The 21,429-nt window shown below is 45.5% G+C and overlaps 1 protein-coding gene across 1 annotated transcript in view; it reads right to left on the bottom strand.

Moving 5' to 3' along the window:
• The window catches only part of JADE2 (jade family PHD finger 2), an 829,642-nt gene that overhangs the window by 729,751 nt on the left and 78,462 nt on the right, over positions 1-21,429 (bottom strand). The window lies entirely within an intron of this gene.

Here is a 21,429-nt window from a genome sequence, read left to right as displayed (position 1 = left end):
TGCCACATTTGGCACCTTTTTTGACAGGTACACTTCCCCACTTTGGGGAACGGCGTCGCGGCGAAGGGAGTTCCCCTCCTCCTACCCCCTGCTGCCGATCCAATCAGAATGCGCAGCGTGCTTCGCCCATGCACAGTAGGGACCCGCCCGTGACGCCGCAAGGCTTCACTGCAGGGTTCCCTGACCGGCAATGGCGGCGGGAGCACCCGACAGCCGATGGAAACTCCGCTTTAAGCACACGATTTGGTCATATCTATTCTGGCTAACCTGTGTTAGAAGGATGTAAAAGGATGTAAAAATTTACCTATTTTCAGGCTGCTCTGGTCTGGTCACATAATGCAGCTCTGGTGTCAGCCAGAGTGGCTTCAGGGAACAGGAGGGAGCGCTGAAAACAGATGGGCCATTAAAGCCCATGGGTGATGTCATGCTTTACCAACTACTGTCAGAGAGCGCCCTCCTCTCCCCTGCTGCTGGCTGACACAGGAGTGATCACATGACCAGACTGGAGCGAGCTGGAAATGAGTAAATATATACCGTATATACTCGAGTATAAGCCGAGTTGTTCAGCACATTTTTTTTGTGCTGAAAACGCCCCCCTCGGCTTATACTCGAGTCAAGGAAAAAAAGTCCGCTCCGACGGGCTTAAGCTTTAAAAATGGCGTCGCCCGTCGCATACGTCACCGCGCACGCGCCGCCGCCGCTCGGGAGAGGCCGGAAATAGCCGAAGTTATACGAGCGGTGGCGACGCGTGCGCAATGACGTGTCGGCCCTGGGCGGCGCCATTTTTAAAATGAAGGCGCCTCTGGAACAGGTAAGTGAAACATCTTCACTACCTGCCATTATGCAGGGCTGCGGGCACACTACAAGGGATGCAGTGCTGCGGGCACGGTCCACCTGTACCATGCCCACAGCACTGCATTTCCTGTAGTATGCCCACAACCCCGGATCCTCTTGTACCATGCCAGTACCCTGCATTCTCCTGTACTATGCCAGTACCCTGCATTCTCCTGCACCATGCCAGTACCCTGCATTCTCCTGCACCATGCCAGTACCCTGCATGCTCCTGTACCATGCCAGTACCCTGCATGCTCCTGTACCATGCCAGTACCCTGCATTCTCCTGTACCATGCCAGTATCCTGCATTCTCCTGCACCATGCCAGTACCCTGCATTCTCCTGCACCATGCCAGTACCCTGCATTCTCCTGCACCATGCCAGTACCCTGCATTCTCCTGCACCATGCCAGTACCCTGCATTCTCCTGCACCATGCCAGTACCCTGCATTCTCCTGCACCATGCCAGTACCCTGCATTCTCCTGCACCATGCCAGTCACCCTGCATTCTCCTGTACCATGCCCGCCGCCCTGCATTCTCACCCTAGGCTTATACTCGAGTCGATGATTTTTCCCATCTTTTTGTGCTTAAAGTAGGGGCCTCGGCTTATACTCGGGTCGGCTTATACTCGAGTATATACGGTACATCTTTTTTTTCACAGATTACCAAGCATAGGTTTTAGGAAGGGGAGGGGACAATTTTAAGAGTAGTTGGGGTTAAAGCTGGAATTCCACTTTAATTTTTTTATTTTTTTTTTCCCCCATAGTGTTTCTTTTTTTGCTGACATTGACCATTACAAATTTCTGTAAATTCAAGCAAACTAGCACAATCGTTCCTAGTCTGAGATCCATTTGAGAAAGGGGTTTCTACTCCGAAACGTTGCGAGTGAGTGAGTGTTCGCATGTCAGTTGAAGGTTTTTTCTGGTACCAATCTATGGGTATTGAATAACTGCTGTACTTTAAGCCTGGATCTCCACCCTGTTCCTACGAAAACATATACGATGTTTGTAGCTGCGAGTTTGCCTTTGTCTAGATAGAGGAATTGTAAAAAGATTTTGTGCATATACTCTGATGTACGGTTATGAATTTATATGACGCTTTCTTTCATAAATATATGAAAATCAAATAAAAAAGTTAGCGGTTTGGAGTGCTGCCTAATATTTATAGCATGATGGAAAGGAGACCCACGCCTAATGTCCAAGCTGAAGCAAGCCACTAGGAGCATGGGTGAGTGATGGTAAGATGGAGGCGATCCATCTTTGCAGAGCCCACACAAGCTGTGAAGTCCCATTCTTTTTCTATTTACCAATTTCAGTTAACATAATAGGGTTTTTATAGGGCTGCAACGAACGATTATTTTAATAATCGATTAGTTGGCCAATTATTTTTTTGATTAATCGATTAATCAGATAAAATCATAAAAAAACTCAATATGCCATTTTTTTCATTTATTTAAAATAATAATGAACAAACAGAGTGTTACACACAAACTGCAGAAACAAAAACGTAAACTTAAGTCCCCGTTCACACTGGGGCGACCTGTGAGGCGACCTGGTCGCCTCACAGGTCGCCTTCCATAGGGAAGCTGCGGACCCGTTCTAATAGGAGCGACACAAGTCGCTCCGACTTAGAAAAAGGGTCCGGAGCTTCTTTGGGGCGACCCGGAGCAATGTTATGAAGTCCGTGCCGGCCGCTCCGAGGTCGCGGCACGCTGCTCGCACCGCGACCTCGGAGGTCGCCTGGGGAAGTCGGATCTCCCCAGTGTGAACGGGGCCTTACAATTAACATTACACAACTGTGCAAATTTTTAGAAAGCAGTACAAAAACAAACATTCTGAAAAAAAGGTGGACTTGGACTATAACTGTTCCAGAAACTTTGCATTGGAATGTACAAATGTCAACATGTCCACGTGCTCAGGGCAGAGGCTGGCTCTCTTTTTAGAAACGATGTTGCCTGCAGCAGAAAAGAGGCGCTCTGATGGAGTGGAGGTGTATGGGATGCACAAGAAGGATTTTGCTAGTTTTGCCAAGGTAGGATATTTCTCTTGGTTACCCTTCCACCAATTCAAAGGGTTTCCCTCCTTGGCAAGTGGCTTCTCTGCAAAATAAGCCTGAAAAAAAAAATTTTCCAATAAAACCCCAGGACAGTCAGGGCTAGTACATTCCACAATGGATAGAATCTGTACTGTCCCGGGTCGCACTTACCTTTTAAAAGAAATACTTACCTTGAAAATTTCTTCTCCAGCGCTGCCATCTCGGATGTGGGCAGCTGAAGCCAGCGCGATCCTCTTCTGCGTCCTCTTCTCCCAGAATGCGCCTGCACCGGCCCCGCTCGTCACTTCCGGTGCGGGCGCGTCATCCCTCCACAGCTTCTTGGCATGCCCAGAAGCTGTTTAGCAGGGAATGAGGCGCCGCCCCGGAAGTGACGAGCGGGGTTGGTGCAGGCGCATTGATTCCTGGGAGCGATGACGTTCAGGTCCCAGGAATCAATGCAAAGAGGAAGTGACGGCGCGGGCCGTGGCCACAGAGGGAGGAAGTGGAAGAAAGGGGAGTATATTTTTCTTCAATAACAAGGTAAGTAAACAAAAAAAAAAATCGTTACTATCCATTTCTTTTTCAGGTGACCTAGAGCAAGCAGATGGCCCAAAATAGATTATGTAGATTTTGTGGCCGGAACTCCGCTTTAAATTAAAATGCTCCAATGCCTTAGAAGACTTGGGTCGCACACTTTTTTCTGCAGTCATTGTGTCAGCACCCTCAGTCATTTTTATAATGGGTTTTTTTCTTTTGCAGCTAGAAGTTAAAAAAAAGTGCGGAGACGGAGTGCAATTTAGTTATTATGTAAAGTTTATAAAAAAAAATATTCTTCAATATCTATATGCACTGCAGTGTTAAGTTGATGAATAACCCCCCCCCCCCCGCAACGCCAGTGATGGGTCACTGTTTCCGCACAGCAACACCAGTGATGGGGCACTGTTTACCCACAGCAAGACCAGTGATGGGGCACTGTCCCCCCCCCCCGGCAACACCAGTGATGGGGCACTGTTTAACCCCCCCGGCAACACCAGTGATGGGGCACCGTTTACCCCCCCTCCCGGCAACACCAGTGATGGGGCACTGTTTACCCCCCCGGCAACACCAGTGATGGGGCACTGTTTACCCCCCCTCCCCCCGGCAACACCAGTGATGGGGCACTGTTTGGGAATAAAATCAAGTAACACTTGCAGGGCACATAATGCTCCCAGTACTTTTATACCAAAACTTTTTTTTTTTTTTAAACCACTTACCGCAAAGTGACGTAGCCCTACGTCGGCAAACTTTGCAGTGTTATACCGGGATGATGCCTCTAGCTAGAGACACCATCCCGGTGGTTTACAGCCAACGGTCGGCTTTCCGTCAGTAACGACCCATGCGGCTCAATCGTTACCCGGGTGAGCGGGAGGGGACGTCCCCACGTCCCCACCCCCCCCGCCACCTTTCGTGACTTTCAACGGGCCTCCCGTCCCACCGGGAAACCCGAGCACCCAGCCGGCGCATCCGCCGGCTGGATGGAGTCCCGATCAAAGCCGGAGACGGCTTTGATCGGGTCTCCGATGACGTAACCCGGAGGCGGCGTCCATGACGTCACTTCCGGGCTACTCTGCTGCAAAAGGCAGCAGATTTAAAAAAACGGCTGTATGCAAAAACTCCGTTTTCTGCGTTTTGCATACATGAAAGTGTAGTGGAGGGGTCTAGGGTCTTTTAGACCCTGGATCCCTCCATAAAGAGTACCTGTCACTGCATATTGGTGTCACAAGGGATGTTTACATTGCTTGTGACAGCAATAAAAGTAATCAGAATTTTTTTTTAAAAAAAAACCTGTAATAAAGTTAAAAAAAAAAATAAAATAGTAAAAAAAAAAAAAAATTTAGCCGCCCCGTCACCGTTAGCTCGCGCACGAAAAAAAATGTATACGGAAGTCGAGCCGCGAATGAAATCGCTGTTCAAACCACACATGAGGTTAAAAAAATTTAAAGCGTCGTCTATTGAGATCTCTATTGACCGTAGTTTGTCGCCATCCCAGGGGGGGTAGGGCAATTTTAAACCGTAACATGTTGGGTATCTATTTACTCGGCATGACATCATCTTTCACAATATATAAAATAAATGGGCTAACTTTACTGTTTAGTTTTTTTTAAATGCAGTGAAATGTGATTTTTCAAAATTTTTCCAAAAAAATGGCGTTTTGAAGACCGCTGCGCAAATACCGCGTGACAAAAAATATTGCAATGATCGACATTTTATTCTCCAGAGTCTTTGCTAAAAAAATATATATAATGTTTGGGGGTTCTAAGTAGTTTTCTAGGAAAAAATACTGATTTTAACTTGTAAACAAAAAGTGTCCGAAATAGGGCTGGGGCTAAAGTGGTTAATTAAGCTGCTTTATACTGTAAATAATATAATAAACGCTTATCTAGATAAAAGAGTTTATATTCCTTGTAAAGTGCAATATTATAATAGAAAAATAAGTGAATAAAAACGTCCGTGTCAGCCAGAGATATGAAATAGGGAGCATAGAAAGACCCACTATATGTGCTATATGTGCGTTTTTAATCGCTTATTTTTCTATTATAACATTGCACTTTATAAGGAATATTAACTCTTTTATCTGGATAAGCATTTATTCTATTTTTTGGCGGGCTGCATTGCATGGACACTGTAGCGCTGTAAGCTTGGCACTCACATGCTGCTGCTTCTCTCCTCTCTTGATCTGACTGACTCCCTTACTGACGTCAACAAGAAGGTGGAGAGGAAAGGAGGAGGGAGGGGGGCAGTCACGTAAGCGCCGAGCTCTGAGAGACAGTGAGTGCAGTCGGCGGCTTCACAGAGGAGACAGGCAGGGAAAGTCCAGAACGCAGCGCAACTAATCGACAGAGCAACTAATCGATAATGACAATCGTTGACAACGATTGTAATTATCGATTTCGTCGATTAGTTGTTTCAGCCCTAGTTTTTTTTTTTACTTTTACAGTATAACATTAACATCTTTAGATGTTGAAACCCTGAGCTTTACTTAAGGCCAATGGAAAGGGGAGATTTCTGCAGATGGGACTGAAGAAAGGGGGAATGCTTGGCCAAATAGGATGCAATAGACCAGGGGGTCTTCAAACTATGGCTCTCGAATTGTTCAGGAACTACAATTCCCATCATGTCTAGTCATGTCTCTAAATGTCAGAGTTTTACAATGCCTCATGGGATGTGTAGTTCCGCAACAGCTGGAGGGCCGTAGTTTGAGGATCCCTGCAATAGACAGAAAAAGAAGATATATCTCTCTCTCAAAGGATTGGAGGCGTGAAAGACTATGCTAATTTTCTATAAAAATAAAAAGTCTAACCCAAGCCCAGTTTTGGATAGAGTGAGTAGTCAGTCCCGGTTCACACTGGTGTGATACAGGAAACTCTACAATTCAGTGCCGGTTCTCGCATCGCATCTGAATCGTACACTGACATCTGCAAACCGCTGGGGGTGTTAATGTGAAGTTAATGACACCCCTAGATCGGTTCGCAAATCGCAGTGCGAACTGTCAAATGGTACAGTAACTGCATTGTAGAAGTGTGAACACCCATGCGATCGGATTCCGGAGCGGACCAAAAAAAGGGGTCCTGCGCCATTTTGGTGCAAATGCGATGCAAATTTCAGGCAGTTTGTATGGCTAAATTTGCATCGCACAGACATTGCATGTGATCTGCACAGCAATGCAGTGTGAATCACATTTAATGTCTGATCGCACGAACCCAGCCTCAACGTGTATGCCAGATTTTTATTTCTGTTTACAACAGAGGGGAAATATTTCCTTCACTCATACTTGTGATAGCTATGAAAAGAAAAAATAGGGGTGAGGGCATCAGGACAAAAAGTCTCAGAAGAAATAAAAAAACACTGTCAGAAATTCCACCCCTTCACTTATAAAATACATTTTTTTCTGTGTCCTTTTAGTAGAGATTTGTCCTGACAAGAAGTAAAAATGTCCTCAATAGGGACAAGGACAGCAATAAAAACCTACTTCTAGGGTTGGGCTTGAAGTTGAAAGTTTTTTCCTCTTTCTGATCTCAGAAAGTATGCATAATAGCCGCAATAGGCCGGCCAATGAATTGTGCAGAAGCTATATGCATTATTAGGTACCATTTAGGGCTTTTGTTTAAAATGTCACTTCTGAGAAACTGAGAACTGTAAATAAACCGTTACGTTAGATCTTCTTTAGACCCGATTGCCCCACAACAGCCTCCTCAGCAAACATTTAGATCATTTAATTCACTTTCACATGGCACCAACATTATCCAAAAATAGCATCATTATAGAAAAAAAATCATCTTCAAAAGGAAAACAAACATTCAGGCTGTGTACATGGCTCCTTTTCAGGCCTGCAAAGTTTCCTGACAATTACAGATATCAGCTATTTCCAGGAAGGACTGTAACCCAATCCTAGCTAGCATTTATGATTTCATGTCCTTTCAGAGACTTGTAGAGCGTGTATTGCTGTAGGGGAGTCTATAGTGCCAGCAAGTAAAGTCAATTGTATGAGAAGCTACTTAATCAATCACAGCTTTGGTCTGCTAGAACAGCATATGTAAACAAGCAGAGAAATAGAAAAAAACTGTGGTGACAGCTTCTCAATTTCTATATACTAGCCACCCAGTATGGGTCTACAATCCATGAAGAGAGGGAGAGAAATGAGCTTTGCACCAGTGGCAGCTGGTGCTCCATGGGCCGTGGGGGGTGGTAGGCGGATCATATCATAAAGCCCCCCCCCCCACAGGACCACACCAGCTCACATACCACCCCCCCCATCTCACTTAAATTAAAGTGCTAAAGATGCCCTGGAACACTCCTGCCTAGCCCCATTAGAAGCCTCCCATCAGCTTCATCTCTGGAGGTGGCTTCCCCTGGCAGCAAAGGCGGCAGCTTCACTGGCATCTCCTCCCTCCTCCTCCTCTTCATTGGCCAATAGCATGGCCTCTCCTTTTGGCCAATTGGGAAACGGGTCTCATGACCAGTTTCCTGATTGGCCAGGAGGAGGATCCTTGTGACAATAGCGATTGTCACACAAATTTGTTTTAGCCTGTGAGAACCTCAGGCTCTAATCACATGGTTAAAAAAATAAAAAAAATCCCCATTGAACTCCATGCGTCCGGCGCCCCGCATGTAGATTAGGGGGCTGGACGCATGGAGGGGGGGCGGCGCCATAGCTGAACCTGCGATCTGTCAGACAATCCCCTCCCCCCGCACACGTCAGTAAGCATGAGGCATACATTTAACCCCTTGATCACCAGTAAAGTTAACCCCTTCCCTGCCAGTGTCATTATTACAGTAACAGTGCATATTTATAGCACTGATTACTGTAGTAATGTAAATGATTAAAAAAAACTGCGCTAACCTCTGGTGATAGAGGGCTAAAAAACCCTACTGCATAATGTACTATGACCAAAAAAACTGTGTTACGGTATTTCTACCTTATACCTATATAAATCATATATATATTAAATAATAAAGGTGTCACAAACAAACAACACTTGCTGATAAGACTTATAAATATGAAGCAGCAAAAATGTCACCATCAGTGTTTAAAGTGCAAAAATACATCAACAATATTATCCAAGTGAATGGATGGCATCCATAAAGTGCAATACAAGTGCTGGCAATTATTCATATACTATACCATAAAAATTATAAATAGCATCCATAAAGTGCAATAAATACAAAGTAAAAAAAGGGGAAATGGGTATATAGTCCATGATAAAAAATGTGCTGCAGGAAAGAAAGTGCAAGTAGTGCAATACAGTCCTTTTAGTGCAAGTTTTCACTGGTTCCCCCCAAAAGTGTCAAAAATGTCAGTTAGGGGTCTGATCTGTTCGCCGAAATGTCGCAGTCCCGCAAAAAAAAAAAAAAAAATTGCAGATCGCCGCCATTACTAATAAAAAAAATAAACAATAAAAATGACAAATCTTTCCCGTAGTTAGTAAACGCGATAACTTTTGCACAAACCAATCAAAATACGATTATGTGATTTTTTTTCTTTAACCAAAAATATGTAGCAGAAAACAAATTGGCCTAAAATGTCAAAAAAATTTGATTTTTAAATTTTTTGGGGGGAATGTTATATATCAGAATGTAAAAACGGAATTTTTGTAAAATCTTACCTGTAAAATTCCTTTCTCTGAGTCCTCCGACAGTCGCCGCCTCTTCATATTCGTCACATATGGGGTATTAGACTTTGCTCCGAAGGAGTAGCTAGGCAACAGAATATGTTAACAATAAAGCTTTAACATATCCCACCCTCAAGGGGTGGTCCCCTCAGTCAATACCCTCCTACTTCCTGCAACCATATCTCAGTTTTAGTGGAATAGCAGTAGAGTACACAATCAAACCCCAAAAGAGGGGCGGGGGCGGCGACTGTCGGAGGACTCAGAGAAAGGAATTTTACAGGTAAGATTTTACAAAAATTCCGTTTTCTCTTACGTCCTCCGACAGTCGCCGCCTCTTCATATTCGTCACATATGGGGACGTCCCAAAGCAGTGCAAACATGAGGGGTGGGAAACGCATTCGCGCCGAAAGGCAACGCAGTCTCCGCATCAAAGAAGGAACCTTACCAAAGGAAGGAACCAGCTGGGCAACAGCAAAAAACAAGTGCTCAACAGGAGCAACAACCCAGGAAAAGACAAAAAAAACAGGGGATACAAAACTTATCCCAACAGCCAGGAGTCCCCAACAAGGGACCCTAGGGAACAGCCGCACTAAGAACCTTGCGGCCAAAGGAAGCATCCGCCGATGCCTGAACATCTACTTTGTAGAATTTTGTGAAAGTGTGCACGGTCGACCAAGTCGCCGCCTTACACACCTGGGCTACAGAAGCCCCATGACGACAGGCCCAAGACGTACTCAGAGATCTAGTCGAGTGCGCCGTCACAGGCACAGGGGGAACCTTCCCCTGCAAGGCATAGGCCTGTTCAATGGTCTGCCTGATCCATTTGGCGATGGTAGAGGCCGAAGCCGCCATGCCCTTCCGAGGACCCTCTGGAAGAACAAACAAGGAGTCCGTCTTTCGAAAAGACTCAGTCGACTTAAGGTAAACCCTTATCGCCCGAACAACATCCAGAGAGTGCAATCTCACCTCCTTCGGATGTTTAGGCTTCGTGCACAACGAAGGCAAGACAATATCCTCATTAAGATGGAAGTCCGAAACTCGTTTCGGAAGAAAAGAAGGATTAGGTCGCAAGACCACCTTATCCAAATGAATAACCAGGTACGGAGATTTGCAGGACAAAGCCGCCAGCTCCGACACTCTGCGAGCCGAAGTGATCGCCACCAAAAAGGCGACCTTTTTGGACAACATAGACAACGAGATCTCCCTGATCTGTTCAAAAGGAGCACGTTGTAACACAGATAGAACGAGATTCAAGTCCCAAGGGGGCAGAGGATCCCGCCTCGGGGGAACCAGATGCCGCACACCCTGAATAAAGGTGCCAACCAATGGGTTGGAAGCCACGGGACGTTGAAACAGAACGGCCAGAGCAGACACCTGACCCTTTATCGTAGCCAGCGCCAAACGCTGATCAACACCCGTTTGAAGGAAAGACAGCACACGGGACACCGAGCACGTGCGGGGTGAAAACCCCCTGGACTCACACCAGGCAAAATAGGCCTTCCAAGTACGGTAATAAACCTTCCCCGAGGAAGAATTCCTCGCATTGATTAAGGTATGGAGACAGTTGAAGATTTGAGGGAAAAAATCTGCTCTCCGGCCGAGAGAGAAACTCGATCTTGTAACCAGATCGAACGATTTCCAGAACCCATCTGTCCCGCACACGGGCCAACCAGGGCTGAAGAAAACCGAGCAAGCGTCCCCCCACCCCAAAACTGGGTGAGGGCGCCCCTTCAGGCCGAACTGTTATGGGCTGCAGGTCCGGATTGGCCGGACTTCTGTTTACCAGACCAGGGCTTCTTCTGAGAGCCTTGACCTTTGAACGGTTTGCCCTTGTAGTGCGGCCGAAAGGCACGAAAGGACCCCTGAGGGGGCCGAAAATTAGCATGCTTCTTCCCAGAAGCCCCCTTAGCCTTGGGGAAATGGGGCAAGAGAGTGCTCTTACCCCCGGTGATCCCCTTAATCAACACATCCAAGGACTCCCCAAAAAGGCGAGACCCATCATAAGGCAGATTGGCTAAGGTCTTACGTGAAGATTGGTCCACCGACCAACATTTCAACCAGACCAGGCGGCGAGACAACACCGCCACGCTGTGCACACGTGCAGCCAACGGAATCAGGTCCAGGTCCGCATCACACAGATACATGACACCCTGGTGGATCTGATCCACCATATCCAGGGTCGCCGGCGAGGCCGAGTCGGCCACTAGGACGCGCCTAAGCATCTGCGTCCAACTTGCGATCGCCTGGGCCGCCATGAGAGAAGCAAACAGAGCCTTAAGCATAGAACCCGTAACAGAATAAGTATGACGGGCAAGAGACTCCAATCTCCTATCCGTGGCATCACGGAAAACAGGGGAACCCTCTGCAGGAATCGCAGTGGCTTTGTTCAAAACCGCAATTGCATGATCCACTGGTGGAGGCACACACCACCTTTCAGCAGTGGCAGGCGAAAAAGGATAACGCAGCTTGAATTTACTCGGTACCGCAAAAGGCTTGCGCAGATCGCGCCATTGATCCTTAACAGCGCGCTGAAAATCAGCATTGCAGGGAAAAACCTGCGGCGTCCTGCGTTTCCTCTGCGTCCCATAAGCCGCCAAGGCAGCGGGGGGACACACTTCGTCCTGCAAACGCAGCGTTTGCTTAATGGAAGCAATCAACTCATCCATGATTGCAAGCTCTTCAGGCGAGCCAGGGGGAGAATTATCAACCCCCTCAACTTCAGCCTCCACCTCAGACCCCACTAGATCAAGAGAGGAGCGGGACCCCGATAAGGAGGCCCCTGCCAGAACAGCCCCATCACCTTCACCCTCAGAATCAGAGGAAAGAGCAACTCTGGGCCTTTTAGTAGATTGAGCAGCCACCAGCATTTGCACCTGAGCAGCAAGGCCAGCCACAATAGTGGCTAAATCCCCCCCTGGGGGGGAAACAGCGGTCCCCTGGCTTTCCACCAATACTGTAGGAAATTTGCCCTCCTGAGAATCCATTGCCCCTGTAATGCCAGACAACCAAGGGTTAACTGCCCCTTTTAAGCAAGCGTGGCAAGCGCAGCCCACCGCACCACACTCAAGCACAATGAGACCCCCACAGGGAATATGCAAACTGAACACAGGCAATGGATAGCAAGAACAGAAGGATAAAACCTGAGGAGACCCTCGCCGCTGCTGCTGCCTCGATCGGTGTTCCAGGAAAGAGGAAGTGATGCTGCCAGGACGCTTCTATGTAAGCCTATGGAGGCTACAAGAAAATGGCCGCCATGCATGTAAACCATGCGGCCGGAGCGGGTGTAGGCAAAATGGCGTCGTTTGGCGCCGAAACCGCCGCTCCACAGTGCATTAAAACACACATTACATTCCAATATCAGAATACATGTCAGATCGCCGCAGCGATCGCCGTATAGTGCCCAAACATGCCAAAAAAACATGCCCCACAGCACACAGCTTCTCACACTGACCAGTCTGACACACACAGTGTCATACAGCTTCCCCCCCCCCCCCCTTGCAGCCCACAGCATGCAGCCGAGAGATAGGGAGACAAGCAGTGTGAATAGAGGCAGGTTACACAGTCCCAGACTGACACCCCCCCAGACAGACAGGTCCCCACATAGATACACTTACCTCACATGGCGTGGGGGACCCGCACAGGCGAACAAGCCGCTGCACATGAGGCAGGGAGAGTCGCAATTCAAGACGCACAAAATGGGGGTTAAGAAACCGCACAGCGTCCAGTGAGGTAGCCACCTCACCAATCATCCCTGCACCGAACAGGGATGGGTCGTTCACTATGCCAGGAGCGTTACCTGGCTCAACGCTCGATGGCAGACTGGGAAGCCACTGACCCACGACCTGCGACCAGGGGGGTCAGCCCGAGACCCAGTCCGCATGATCCTCTTCGTCCGAAGAACTAACTAACGCTGACAAAATAACAGCTGATTAAAGGTAGAGAGAAAAACTCAAACAAAATATTAAAAAGAAGAAAGAGTCTGGGACAGAAAGTCCCAGCACAGAGAGAGCCAGCCACTCCTGACAAGCTAGACATTAAAACTGAGATATGGTTGCAGGAAGTAGGAGGGTATTGACTGAGGGGACCACCCCTTGAGGGTGGGATATGTTAAAGCTTTATTGTTAACATATTCTGTTGCCTAGCTACTCCTTCGGAGCAAAGTCTAATACCCCATATGTGACGAATATGAAGAGGCGGCGACTGTCGGAGGACGTAAGAGAAATGTCAATTTTTTCGCAAAATTTTCGCTTTTTTATTAATATCGCAAAAAATAAAAAGCGCAGAGGTGATCAAATACCACCAAAAGGAAGCTCTATTTGTGGGAAAAAAAGGACGTAAATTCCGTTTGGGTACAGGGTTGCATGACTGCGCAATTGTCAGTTAAAATCGCGCAGTGCCAAGTTGCAAAAAGTGGTCTGGAAGTAAAGCAGGAAAATCCTCCGGTGGTAAAGTGGTTAATATGCATTGATGTCTTTATATATTTATATTTTTTGTTTCAAGATTTTAATCAATTAAATAAAAATTTAATTTTAATGTTCATTTGTAAACATTGAGATATTGGCACCTCAAAAAACCCAGCTCCTGGGGCGAGAGATTTTTTGTGTCCTATGTCTAACTAATGGAATGCTGTGCTGGTGAGCTTTCCTCTGAAACCCCCTCTCTTGTACCCCAGTTAAAAATAAGTTTTGGGTTATATATATATATATATATATATATATATATATATATATATATAAAAATAAAAATCACTATGCGAACATCATTTGCAAAAGCTCCATTAATCTTCACTGTAATTTTCCTAACTGGTTTATTTCCTAGGATCATTAGCACCATCTTGTGTCAATAATGCAGTATTTTTCCTGATTGACTTTTTCTTAGGAAAAAATTATGCATTGTTGCCACACGATGGCACTGACAGTCCTTGGAAAACCTGGAGTTAGACTTATTGATAACTCTGTTTCCAGGAGTCTTCCAGGACAGCCCATGAGAGAAGCACCTCCTCCAATAGGAACAGGAAACACATCACCCATGCACTATTAAAAAGCAGTCCCTCTGCTGAAACCTTAAAGCATATACAAACATAAAATCAACCAATAACACAAGGGAAGGAACCTGGCTGTCCTGGAAGACTCCTGAAAACATAGTTACTGGTAAGTCCAACGCCGGTTTTCCCCAGTCGTCTTCCAGGACAACCCATGAGAGGATTAGCAAGAACTTACTATATTACGGAGGGTCATTAAAAGTCCAAGGACTTTTTCCATCCTTGGAATTACCATATTTATCATCAATACGGTGGACCCAGTTATCTGAAATTCCCAATGGAGACTAGCCCCAACAGACATTACAGTACATGGAATGACTAGGTCTAAATTATGGTGGAGATCTAAAAAAAAAAACACCATCCTATATAGAATATAAACATACGGATCTGCTACAAAGGCCTACATCTAGTAACTTTCCCCCACCTACATGCTTGTATATGAACATGACAAAGCCCTGTGCCTTGAGACATACATTATCCCTTCAGGGACCCATGTTATTCCCACTATGCAAGAACAACATGTATGCAACATCTTTGGTATAAGGAGACAGTACTGATACCCCAAGCAATGTGCTGCCCCAAGCTACTGTGCACCCACTGCTACCTGAAAAGACTAAGCCAGTAGGGGGGTTAGCCTACAATGCCAACATGACTACCATACTTCTGGAATATGATGGGATGCCAACAAGCCCCAAATGCACCCTCTTATTGCTAATTGGAGCACATACACGTGTTAAGTCACACCTGCAACCACTACCACCTCACTTATTGCAATCATTGATGAAGATGAGGGGGCGCTGCTGCTGACTGAATTAGTCAGAGCCTTGTGTAAAACGGAAAAGAAGGCATGCGACCAAGTTGCTGCCCTTATGTTCTGCCTTTGCCAGCCACAGCTTTTAGCACCACTTGCATACTTGGAAAGCATGCAGGGCTCAGATGGCATGGTTGGATCTGAACCCATTACCCCAGCACCGCCAGGCAGAAGCGCCAACCACCAAGCCACTGTGGTGCCCATGCAAAATATGGTTATACCCCTGTATCAACATTTCTTGTAGCACAAGAATGCACACACACTACATAAATGCAGAAATATAAACTATTATATCATCTACACATGAAGCCATGGAAGCGGTATAACATTTTGATATAGGATAGACGTCACCCCAAAATGCATAAGTACAACGCTTGACCTACAAAATGGACTTAGGGTTGCAAATGTAAATTTGTTGCAACACTCCACACTAAGCGAAGCAAAGACAAGACATTCCATAAAATGTCTTAAAACATTGGAGAAACAGAGTCTCTACCCATGTGCAAGAAGCTATGTAGAGGGAACCACTGTGGTACAAGATAGATACTCCTAGTGCTCATAAGTAAAGTGCATGTAGAAAGATGTAGTGTTGATGGTTCTAGCACTACACTAGTGCTGCAGAGCAAGTCCAGGACATTCTCTATATGTTCTAAATAGATGACACATTCACTACAAGGAAGTCATGAAGAGGTCTAAAACTGTGATCTAAGATGGATAACACCAAAATAGCACAAGAACCACACATGGCCTGTTGGTCCTAGTGTTAAAACACGAATTGGCAACCAGAGATGTATAGTAACGAAGTAGAACTACTTAAGTACTGTACTTAAGTACCGAAATGCGGTATCTGTACTTTCCTAGAGTAGAATTTTTTTCTCCTACTTCTACTTTTACTTCACTACATTTTTTTGATGATTTCGATACTTCTACTCAAGTATTTTTTTTTTGTGCTGCATAGTTACTCGTTACTTTTAAAAAAATTACCACTGCCAGAACAGTAGATGGCAGGTTGCATAAAGTTCAAAAAAATGTGTATAATGTCATTTGTAAATCAGCGCATACGAAAATAAAGGCTGTGTATAATAAAAGCTGCTATACCAAATCTTTCCAATAAAAAGCTTAAAGTGCATCAAGAAACTACTAACAAACACAACTTGGCTGTGCGAATAAAGTGCCTGTGCAATCGATATATCATCGTTGCCCCCAGTGCCCTGCCCACACTCCACACAGTATCAAAAATAAAGTGACATGAATGTGCTAAAGCCTAAATGCAGTGAAAATAATTATTCCCACAATGTAACAGTAAATTCAATTCATATAAAATAAGACAATAAATCACAATAAAATAAGTTATGAAATAAGTTAGGTCAGGTGCGTGCAACAAGTTGAAGTGTGTAAACCTATCTATAACGAAAAGTCCATAAATGAAATAAATGAAAGTGCAAATCTAAAGTGTCACTTCACTTGTCAGATGCTTCCAGCTCCTTCAGTGCTCGAGTGACCGACCAACACACTTAATGGTGGTGGCACTGGTGGATAGCGTCTGGGTGGCACTGTGGCACTGGCACTGACTGCACTGGTTCAAAAAGCCATATATATTTAATTATTTCAATTCTCAATCTCATAGGTCCTCTCCTCATAATATATTAATAACTTAAGATTAGGTGATGAACTTCTTGGCGGCCCTGGCAGGATGACGGGGACACCCGCCACTTCTGGAGTCGAGCCGCTGTGATTCCCCAACATGTGACAAAGTGACAGCCAGGAGATCTAGTGGCTAGTAGTGCTCAACATTACCGCTTTTATATATAAAAATGAAATAAAATATACTGACTCACAATTTAGTAGTAGGTAGCGTGTAGCAGTAGGCAGCACAACTCAATTCAATCAATCCCACAGCCTCGTTGCGCCGCGGCCCGTGGAATCACTGTCATGATCATCAAGTTAAGACCGCACAGGAGGAGCCATGCTGCCGTCTTCCCGCTCGAGGTCTCTGCCTCTAAACGTGTTGTGTGTCACTCAGACTCCACCCCTTAGGGCACTTACTGAGAGGAATTGTGACGCGGGCGGCGGGACGCGGGAGCAGGACTCGGAGCATTTTCTTCGTTATCTCATCTTCTTCTCTATGAGGTGAGTGAGGTGGACCGTGGAGAGGGCCTAATCCTTGCCATGGCAAATGTGCCATTTGAGAATCAAATAATCAATATAAAATATTAATATATTATATACACACGGGTCATGGGTGGCTTTTTTGAACCAAGAAGAGTGAGACTGACGGCTATGATGATTATCCGACCATCCATGGTCCATGGACCATAAGTGTTGTGTTGTGGTGGTGCCTGTGCTTCCTGCGGCCTGCCTCTGCCTGTGCGGCTGTGCCTGCACTGCAGTGGCCACTGGCAGTGGCACTTGACTTGAGCAAAGCAAATGAGCACTACTAGTGTGAAGGACAGGTGGTGGAAGCATGTTCTGACAAGTTCTTATAATGAAAATAATATAGACAGCTTTTTGAACCAGTGCAGTGCCAGTGCTACTAAGGTGAGAGGCAGAGAGAGAGGCTATCCAGTCCACCACTTTACTTGAGCAGATCACAGAAGAAAGGTGGAAGCATCTGACAGCAAGTGACAGCACTTCTTAGATTGCACACTGAAATTCAGTTATGGACTTTTCCTTATAAAGTTTAGTTTACACTCTTAAACTTGCACCTAACTTATTCACAATCACAACTTATTTTATTGTGGTATTGTCATATATATTTTGCATGAATTAAATTTACATTGTGGGAATAATTTGCACTGCATTTAGCACAGACATGTCACTTTATTTTTGATACTGTGGGCGATGATTTTGAATACAAGAAGAATATATATATAATTGCAGGCACTTTATTAGCATTTTTAGCACAACCACTTTGTTAGTAGTTTTTGATGCATTTTTCACTTTAAGCGTTGTAGGTTTGATGAAGCTGGCCTGGCACATCATCATCAATTGAGCAAATCAAATCAAACCGCGATTAAGAAGACTGACCATGCTCCTGTTCTGCCTTTTGATCAGCTGAAAAGATGGACGAACCAAAAACACCACCTTCCACCCCTGGCCCTTCAACTTCAAGTGATCTGCCTGGCTGTGAGAGTGAGGAAGCTCAGGAAGGAGACCACCCCTGGCTTTAAAAGGTGGATGCTTTAAAAGGGGAAGGGAGGGACATACTTTATCTGTTTTTTGTTTACAAAAAGTTACAGCCTAAGGAATTGTGATTGTCCTTTAGGTTAATCATTTGAATAAATCATTTGAAATAATAAAAAACAATATGATGTTCAAACTTTTGACTTCTTTCTTTAATAACTACATAACACAGTACTTGTACTTCTACTTTCAGTACTTGAGTAGAAATTTTTTTTCAAAACTACTGGTACTTTTTACTTTTAGTACTTAAGTAGCAAATTTTTTCAAAAAACTACTTGCAATACTTAAGTAAAAAAAATGTTGAATACTTTAGTACTTCTACTTAAGTAACTTTTTCTGCGAGCACTTCCACTTCTACTCAAGTCACTTTTTGATCGAGCACTTGTACTTTTACTCAAGTAGAAATTTTGAGTACTTTATACAAGTCTGTTGGCAACAGAACTCTGCAAAACAAGTGTTAGGCTGTATAAGACATTATGTCTAACTGCCTGCAACACTAGACCAAACCAAGTGCTGACATGTAGTATGAGACATGACATAAATGTATTATAGCTATGCAAATATATCAGAATGCATATACATGCATACACACACATATAAACATTAAGGGTTACTCGCCACCAGTTGCCCCACCCAACTCCTGCCCTGCCCCTAAACACGCCCTCATAAATGATCTCATAAAATTACACTGTTAGATGTTTTTGCATTAATGCAGAAGTTACAAAAATAGATATTAAAAACAACGTTTTCAGTGCCCATCAGTGCAGCCTCAATGCAACCTATCAGTGCCCATCAATGCAGCATCATCAATAAAGCTTATCAGTGCGGCCTCAACAGTGCCCATCAGTGAAACCTCAACAGTACCCATCAGTGCAAAAAAAAACCCTAAAAAATATATCAGAACAATGGGGAAGCAACATTGACAGCTGGGTTTTGTGTAGACTTTCTTTCTACTTTATTGATTAGAAAGTAAAGCATATTATTTTTGTATATTGTGATATGTCAGGAATTTATTCATGGAGACATATACAGTTACTAAAAGGTTCACTTCAATGTAAGAATACAGCGTTTATTGTTGCCTTATGGAATATTGCAAAATTGTAGAAAGGATTCTGGTTGGTGTCAATTTACATCCCAGTGCAGCTTGGAATAGACTTTGTTTGGTGATAGGAGTCTAGCTTGGTTACCTTATTTTGGTTGTCAGTGGAAAAGTGCCTGGCATTCGATGTAGTGGTGTTCCGTGAGAATTACCTACCCCATGAGAAAAACCTACCCTCGTCACTTCCTGCCAGGAACAGCTGAGCAGCGCAGCAGTGCGCATGCTCACAGCCCCGGATACGTAATGGAGAAGCTGAGGATCAGACTAGTGCGCATGCGCACTAGTATGAAATGATCGCGGTGTCCGTGAAAAAAACCTACCCACACGGCGGTTACATTAAAACAGCTGTGCTGCAATATGAGTCATCTCCGCTCCTGTCCGTGTCACTTCCCTGATCATGGCTAGTAAATATAAAAGCGGCTCTCGGCTCCGTGATTTATCTTTTCACACACCCGCCGCCGCTTTTATATTTACTAGCCCAGATCAGTGAAGTGACAGGGACAGGAGCGGAGATTATTCATATTGCAGCACAACTGTTTTAATGTAACCGCCGCGTTACACACACTGCCGTGCACCGGAAGTGACGAGGGTAGGTTTTTCTCACGGGTAGGTAATTCTCACGGAACACCGGTCCCATATATTGGTGACCAAGGGAGAAGGACCCTTTATATTAACACCTTCCCCGTCTTTGATGGCCGGGTGGGCTTTTCGTCCTTCTGGCGCTGACTCTCCGAGGAGCTGTCACGGGGAAGAGAGAGAGAGTAAGAGGAAAGCTGGTCGATAATGACAGAGTGCGGAGCACGGATCATCCCGCTGTAACAACTTTAATTGTAATTGCCGGGCGCTCACCGACACACACAGTCCCGCCTCCTAGCCCGGCTTCTTTGGTAGACGTCACACGTCCTGGTTGGCCAGGTGTTCTGTCCATCAAATGAGCCGGGCTAGGAGAAGGGACTGTGTGTGTGTTGGCGAGCACCCGGCATTTACAATTAAAGCTGTTACAGCAGGATGATCCACCGCTCTGTCATTATTGCTCAGCTTTCCTCTTACTCTCTCTTCCCCTGACCAGCCCCACGCTCGCCCTACATAATTTTCCACCCGCAAAATGCGAGCAGGCGAGTGGAAAATTTGAGGGCTGCTCTAGAGTAAGGTGACCAGATTTTTAAAATTAAATCCTGTGACATTTTTTTTTTATTGGCAAATGGCACAGGACTGCATAATACACAGAGCAGTGAGTACAGGACTACATAATACACAGAGCGCTGGACTCAGGACTACATAATACACAGAGAGCTGGGCACAGGACTACATAACATACAGGAGGGTGTTCGGCATAGAGTGCAGGGTTCAGAGGATTGCTATGCACAGAGGACACTTCTGCCCCCACATCTATAGCTCACCTCTGCACCCTTCTTTCACAGATTACCTCTGCAGCCACCTCTTACCCCTTCCCCCACAACAGCTAAACTCTCCATCTCTCCATGCAGCTGCATGAGCTCTGACCCCTGCTCCCCCGCTGCCCTCACCTGTGTACAAACAGACCCCATCCCCCCCATCTGCTCACCTCTGGGTCTCAGCCCTCCACACAGTCAATTTTTGGCTCTGCCTCTCCTCCACTGAACAGCAGCAGGAGCGGCAGTGAGATTGTCCAGCAGAGGGCGTCAGCATCCAAGCCACCAGGCTGTTTCTCAGCCAGCATGGGATGCCCTGTCCACATTAATCTGGCCCTGAATCCGGGGACAAAACTGGGGACAGACTTGGACCGGGGACAGTGTTCTCAATCCAGGGACTGTCCCCAGTAACCGAGGATGTCTGGTCACCCAACTCTAGAGGTTACAGGGGGTAGTAAGCAGGGGTGAAATACAGCAGCAAGATGTATAAATAAAACCTGGCCTGAATAACTTAAGGTCATAATGTGGCTCCACATACAAAACTGGTGGCACAAAAAAGGTTACCACACATCAGGCCCAAGATGCAAACACAACATAAAACCTTAGGCCCAAAAGACAGACTTGTGCTAAGGCATTTACACTGAGACAGACCTCTATCACAGAGAATGTGTATGGCACATAACCAATGAGGCCTGTTTGGTCAAATCCCAAGGAAGTGAAGGCATAGTACACCAGGTGAAGTCATTCATCAAAAGCTCTGGAGTTTACACTTCCTTCTTCCCAGCTCTGCACTAGTGGGAATGGAAGACTGTGTAAGGCAAGCAGAGATTAAACGTCTGCCAGCTAAATTGTTAACTCACTGCAGATTGCACCTAGAGTTGCCACCAC

The sequence above is a fragment of the Pelophylax lessonae genome, assembly GCF_965119305.1.
Source record: "Pelophylax lessonae genome assembly, chromosome: 4".
In the NCBI taxonomy this organism is placed as follows: Eukaryota; Metazoa; Chordata; class Amphibia; order Anura; family Ranidae; genus Pelophylax; species Pelophylax lessonae.
Note: the sequence above shows the minus strand (reverse complement) of the source record. Positions and strands in the feature narration are given on the sequence as shown.